Source organism: Rhinopithecus bieti, unplaced genomic scaffold, assembly GCF_001698545.2.
Source record: "Rhinopithecus bieti isolate Rb0 unplaced genomic scaffold, ASM169854v2 scaffold_23898, whole genome shotgun sequence".
NCBI classification, from domain to species: domain Eukaryota; kingdom Metazoa; phylum Chordata; class Mammalia; order Primates; family Cercopithecidae; genus Rhinopithecus; species Rhinopithecus bieti.
In genome coordinates this window covers 1,314,184-1,320,619 of record NW_016811065.1, presented here as the reverse complement: position 1 = coordinate 1,320,619, position 6,436 = coordinate 1,314,184, and positions in this window count along the sequence as shown.

The window sequence follows — 6,436 nt, the reverse complement described above, 5'->3', positions numbered from 1 at the left end:
TATTAACCTACGTTTTTTTTATGGTGCCCGAAAAATAAGTGTTTGAAAATTAAATGAATGTTGTGACACTTGAAACTGCTGTCTTCAAGAATAAAGTTTCTTCCTGACATAAGATTTTTCATCCTCAGCTCTCTGGATCATTTCTTTGGGACTATAACTTTTAGTTCATAACTTCTCATCATTCAGTTTTACTTAAGTTAACTCCCCATAAACATGTTTCTTACCTTTTATTTGTCTGTAGAGAAGTCCGTTTACCACAATTCTACTTGCTTATGAGGTTTTGGGAAGCTTCTGATTGGAAGGTTGTGTGCTGTAGGGAGAGGTTATAAATTATGGTGTTGGCTCTCATTGGGTTCAAATTCAGCCTTTAGCAGAATTAGCTGTGTAGCCTCAGGCAAATATATTAACCTCCGCAATCCCCACGTATGTCATCTCTTAAAATAGACATGAGTAAGGACCCTCCAAAAAAAAACTGCATTAAGAAACTAGTGATACACTGTTTGATGTCCTTATCTCACATTTGAGACTCAATTAACATAAATGCCCTTCCATTTAGACAGGTTGGTCAGTACTTATTTTCCGTGAATATTTGTTTTATTGCTTATATTTTTAATGGAGCAACCTGTGCTTTCTTTTTGCAGGTATTTGGAAGCTCATGCAAGCAAAACCCCTCCTATTACCTCTAGCGGCTATCTGCAAGTTTGAAGGGGTCATATGCCATGACCAAGAATAATATCTCTGCAAATTCTCTCAGTTCTCCCTCTCTTTTGAAAAAAAACACATTTGCCTTTTGAATTCTTATTATTCTCTTTCATATTCTTAGAAACAAAATGATAATAGCTAAGTTCTTACACTTAATTTTAAGCAAATCAACCAAATTATTTCACGGAATGTATGGTCTGGGGGTGGAGACATAAAGAAGAAAAATAGCTGTCATTTGTTAACTGCTGGCCATTGAGGGAGCATTTTCTTTTCCTTTTCTTTTACTATTTTTTAAACTTGTATTTTAAGTTTGTGCAGGTTTGTTACATAGGTAAACTTGTGTCATGGGGGTTTGTTGTCCAGATTATTTCATCACCCAGGCATTAAGCCTAGTACCTATTAGTTACTTTTCCTGAACTTCTCCCTCCTCCCACCCTCCATCCTCCAATAGGTCCCACTGTGTGTTGTTCCCGTCTGTACGTCCATGTGTTCTCATCATTTAGGTCCCAGTTATATGAGAACATGCAGTGTTTGGTTTTCTGTTCCTGTGTTAGTTTGCTAAGGATAACAGCCTCCAGCTCCATCCATGTCCTGGCAAAGGACATAATCTCATTCTTTTTTGTGGCTAGATAGTATTTCATGGTGTATATGTACCACATGTTTATTATCCAGTCTATCATTGATGGGCATTTAAACTGATTCCATGTCTTTGCTATTGCGAATACCGCTACAATGAACATGAGTGCTCTTGTGTTTTTTATAACAGAACAATTTATATTCCTTTAAAAATCATCATGAGATACTATCTCACACCAGTCAGAATGACTATTATTAAACAGTCAAAAACTAACAGATGCTGGTGAGGTTGTGGAGAAAAAGGAAGGCTTATATATTGTTTGTGGAAATGTAAATTAGTTCAACCATTGTGGAAGACAGCGTAGTGATTCCTCAAAGGTCTGAAGACAGAAAGACCATTCAATCCAGCAATACCATTACTGGGTATATAACTGGGGGTTGGGGGGTGGGACACTTTCTAATAGCTTATATATGGCAGGTATATATCTCATTTGCTCAAAATGTACTGCTATTGTAGAATTGATGGGTTGGTGACTAAAATTGCCTTTTTCAGGAGATGATACACATGGGAACTCATATCTGTGGAGATGTTTTTTTGTTTGTTTTTTTGTTTTTTTTGTTTTTTGTTTTTTTTTTTAGCTGAGAAGAAAATACAAGAGTTTTATTTGTTAAAGAAGTTTCTGAGATAGAGGTTAATGAGAATAGATGGAATAGGATCTGTTCTTCTGTGTTTAAAGGGACTTGTTTTAAATAAACCAATGTAGACATTTTGAACATTATTATTTAATTATCACAAAAGAGAACAGAAGCATCTGACTCTGTTACTATTTTAAAAAACTAGTTAAGAATGAATGATGAACTCTTACTATGTGTGTATTAACAAGCAAATGTTCAAAGCCTTGAAAAGTCATCCTTGCCAGGTCAGGTGATGCTTAAGTAGCACGAAAGTGATGGCACTTGCTTCGTGAATCAGGTTGGGGAATATTTTCCTGTAAAAAGAATTTAGACAAGAAATGGTATCAACGACTTGCTTTAACTCTAATTTTGGGGAGCTCTAGATGTTAGCAGGAACAGATGGAGATGCTGCTATAAATACCTACATGCTATGTACTCTGTTTGGACCCAAGAAACAAGGGAAATACATAGCTGGGATGGATCATGACACATTTTTTCATCAGATTTCTTCTGCCTTTACCAAAAGAAAATACTAATTATACTATTTTTGGTCTGAGTGGAAATCACATGTTGATGTCTGTGTTAGTCTGTCCTCATGCTGCTAACAAAGTCATACTCAAGACTGGGTAATTTATAAAGGAAAGTGGTTTAATTGACTCACAGTTCCACTTGGCTGGGGAGGTCTCACAATCATGGTGGAAGGCAAATGAGGAGCAAAGTCATATCTTACATGGCAGCAAGCAAGAGAGCTTATTCAGGGGAACTCCCATTTATAAAACCGTCAGATCTCCTGAGACTTATTCACTATCATGAGAACAGTATGAGGAAAACTGCCTCCATGATTAAAAAATTATCTCCACCTGGCCCCACTCTTGACACATGGGGATTATTACAATTCAAGGTGAGATTTGGGTGGGGACAGAGCCAAATCATATCAATGTCAATATTAGGGGTGCTCTCTGATGGTGGGTGTGATTTCAACCCCTAAATCAGAGGTAGCAGAGTTGTCAATTTTACCATATGGGAAGGTGGGTGTTGCTAGGAGGAGCAGTAACAGAAAAAGAGTCTCTTTGCATGAACTTATTTTCTCATCTTTAGGGGTTTTCAGCATTTACCCGTTTAAGAAACACTAAAAATAAACTTTTTGTGTAGTTCCATAGAAAGGGGCCATAACTGAGAAAAGGGATGGAGAAGGGTTTATGGTGTAGTTTCAAATTTGGAGATAAATAGTTTTTTAAAACCCAGCCCCATGACATGGGTAGAAATTTCAATTTCAAATCCAAGCAATTTGAGTGTGAATTACCAGTTCTTACCTTGGGTAACCATGGAGCTATTTCTCTTACGATTGTTTCCTAATGAGTTGGGAAAAAAATCAGGAAATAAAGCATCGCTGGCATTTTACTTCACTCTGATGTGGTCCAAGCATTAAAGCAAATACAGTCAGACACAGACCTAATGATTCACCACTTGAAGAATAAAATTATGATATATTTAGGAAACGTTATTCATGATTGCTATTTCATAAACAATTCTCTTTCTTGAAGATATATTTTCAGTGTTGTAACAATCACATGTTGACACTAATTTTCATGAAATCCTTGAGAAGTTAGCTATACTTACAAAGAAAATCATAGCAAGACTAGATGGAGATACAGAAACAAGTAGTAAAGTCACTACCTTCCTTGACCACCCAATCAAAATAAGACATCTTCTCTTCCCTACCTGCATTTTTGTTTTCTTAGTACCCTGTTTTCTTTATCGTCTTGGCACATATAACAATTTGTGTTCGTATGAGTGCATTTGTATATATTTACGCAAACCTTGATACTATATTTTTGGACACTCTTACTAAATCAGTGGGATTAAGAGGCCATGTTGGGGGTGTGTGTGTGTATATGTGTGTATGTGTATGTGTATGTGTATGTAGGTGTGTATATACATGTATATGTGTATGCTGAAACAACTGGAATTTGAAAGTTAACATTGTGGAGAAAATGGAATTGCAAAGATGAAAGGCTCTTCTTTGTACCCAAAGGAGACAAGTCTTGGCATATTGTGGAGTGGGTGAGGCATTGAGAAACTGAGCTGAAAACCACCACTAAAATGAAGAGAACCTAACAGAGGTTTTACCAAACTCATAGGGATACAAACACAAAAATTAGACTATGGAGCTACCAAGAAATCACAACTTAATGGTGCAAAATACTGGAGAGCAGAGAGGGGCAGAGAAATGAGCCTGACATTCTGGAGTTTTTCATTTCAGACATGTGTCATATTTTAAAGCTTCCCAGGACAACAGAACAAGAAGTTAAGAACACCCATGAGAAGCAGTATAGAATTTTTGTCCCACAGCGGCAAGGAAATAAAATTGGAGTTCAGAGTTTACCAAAAAGAGAAGATGCATCAGTAAGCACCCCAGGTGTTAGCTGAAGTTCCCAAAGAGCTACCTCCTAGGATCAGGGAGGTGAATCAGTAAGACTGAGCCTCATTAAATTATTTCTGTACTCTGCCTTGAGTCTGATAAGTCCCTGAGTGTATCAGGAAACCTGCCCTTATTTAGACTATTTTCAGAGGACATGGTGAGACCTCTCTGGAGAAGGAACACTTCAACCAGAAGTCTATAATTATTCATGCATATTACTCAGTAATCAATGCTAATTTGCCTGGTATGCCAGGAAATATAATTAAGAGAAAATATATAGAGAAAGAGACCTAGCTAGTTGGTCTAGTTATAGGAGATATCAAATACAGACAGCCCCTGACTTACGATGTCTTGACTTACAATTTTTTTTACTTTAGACTTTACAATGGTGCAAAAGCAATACTCATGCAGTAGAAACCAAACTTCAATTATCCATAAAACCATTTTGTTCTTCTGCTTTCAGAACAAGATTTAATAAATGCCATAAAATATTTAACACTTTCTTATAAACTAGAGTTTGTATTAGACGATTTTGCCTAATTGCAGGCTAATGCAAGTGTTCTGAGCCTGTTTAAGGTAGACTAAGCTAAGCTATGATGTTTAATAGGTTAGGTGTATTAAATGAATTTTGGGTCATGATAATTTTAACTTATTATATACATTTATTGGGATGCAAACATACCATAAGTTGAGAAAAATCTGTGTAAATATTAAAATAACTGTGATTAAAATATCCAAGGAAATACATTGCAAGATAAAGAAATTACAAAGGAGAATCAGAATCTATAAAAAAAAAAATCAAATGGGAACTCTAGAACTTAAAAATACAGCCATTGAGGTTAAAAATTCAACTGATGGGTTAAGAGCAGATTGAAAACTGAAGAAAAGAGGATTAGTAAAATAGAAATTAGGTCAGTAGAAAATATCTAGGTGGAGTCAGAGAACAAAAAGTATTCTTTAAAAAATACGTAAATCAGCATGTATTAGTCAGGTTCTCTAGAGGGACAGAACTAATAGGATATATATATATATATATATCATATATATATATGAGAGTTTATTACATAGTATTAACTCACATGATCATAAGGTCCCATACAGGCCATCTGCAAGCTGAGGAGCAAGGAAGCCAGTCTGAGTCCCAGAGCTGAAGAACTTGGAGTCTGATGTTCAAGAGCAGGAAGCATTCAGCATGGGAGAAAGATGTAGATTGGGAGCCTAAGCTAGTCTAGCCTTTTCAATTTTTTCTGCCTGCCTGATGCCCTGGTCGTGCTGGCAGCTGATGAGATGGTGCCCATTCAGATTAAGGGTGGGTCTGCCTTTCCCAGCCCACTGACTCAAATGTTAGTCTCCTTTGGCAACACCCTCACAGACACACCGAGGATCAATACTTTGCATCCTTCAATCCAATCAGATTTACACTCAGTATTAATCATCACAAGTCCACCCCTTAACTTGAACCCACACACATCTCCTGAGATCACATGTAATCTTCAAATAAAGACAATAATAAGGTAATAATTACCCCAACAGAATATAACTATCCTTTGTACAATCAGATGCACCAATCCCCAATCCAAATGCTATTACATATTTAAGTAACAATACTTAAATGCTGATGTGAAGTCAATAAATCTGATGTCACATGATAAAGGAGAAAAAAATAAAACGAAGGTATTTTCTTAGTCCAAGTGTATATATGCACAAACATGTTTTTAACAAAAGAAGGAGGAAATCCTCATGACAATTACAGTCCTCGTTTCTGCAGCTGGTCACGTGGTCATAGCTGGTATTGATGACTACCTTCTTCTACTACCCATTCTGTATTATCTTTGCCTTCAACAAACATTTCAGCAGGTCATGCTTTTTTATTTTCCTGGTGGAGTGACCCAAACCTTCACTCCTGAAGGGTGTGGGCCATTTGTAGTCCTGCCTGAATTGGGCTGTTGTGGTTTCTCATTGACCTTAATCACAGGGCATGGAAATACTAAGAGACACCCTAATGAATCTCCTGTATTATGTGCATACTTAATAATAACCTCTGTTGTGGAGTAGTAGACT